The 521-nt window shown below is 39.5% G+C and overlaps 1 long non-coding RNA gene across 1 annotated transcript; it reads right to left on the reverse strand.

Moving 5' to 3' along the window:
- LOC121940796 lies at positions 1–511 on the reverse strand. The gene is made up of 3 exons (XR_006105694.1): positions 423–511; positions 146–307; positions 1–20 (listed from the first exon to the last, which is right to left on the reverse strand). It is a non-coding gene; the product is annotated as an uncharacterized LOC121940796 (long non-coding RNA).
- Between the last annotated feature and the right edge of the window lie 10 nt (positions 512–521).

The following is a 521-nucleotide window of genomic DNA, read 5'->3' on the forward strand; positions in this document are numbered from 1 at the left end:
TGATATCTGCTGAGTTTGGTCTGCAAATTGGTATCATTGGCATATTATATATTATGAGTCGAATGAGAAAGTTAAGACATGGTCTTCTCAAGATGTGATAGTACCACCTCCACTAAAAACAAAAAAATAGAGCAACCTAACTCACTAGTAACAGGTCTTGTTTGGTTCACTTCTTTGGTTGAGGACTGCCCAATCGTGGTAATCTCTGTACTGAGATGACCAGTGGTAGATCCAGTTTCAGTGGTCGGTCTTTTACGTGGTGTCACTGTTGTTTGTGTGGAATTGGTCAATATCTGCGGAGTTTGGTCTGTAAAATGGAGACATTGAGAAATTATATATTTTAAGATGAACGAGCAAAATAGAAGCAAGGTGTGAGAGTACAACTACCACTAAAAGTAAAAAATGAAAGTAATGTAACTCACTGGTAGTAGGAATGGGTTCAGTTTGGTTCCCCTCCTTGGTTGAAGGTTGCTCAACTGAGGCAGTCTGAGTACTCAGATGACCAGTGGTTGATTCAATCT

The sequence above is a fragment of the Plectropomus leopardus genome, unplaced genomic scaffold (genome assembly GCF_008729295.1).
Source record: "Plectropomus leopardus isolate mb unplaced genomic scaffold, YSFRI_Pleo_2.0 unplaced_scaffold94229, whole genome shotgun sequence".
Taxonomy (NCBI): domain Eukaryota; kingdom Metazoa; phylum Chordata; class Actinopteri; order Perciformes; family Serranidae; genus Plectropomus; species Plectropomus leopardus.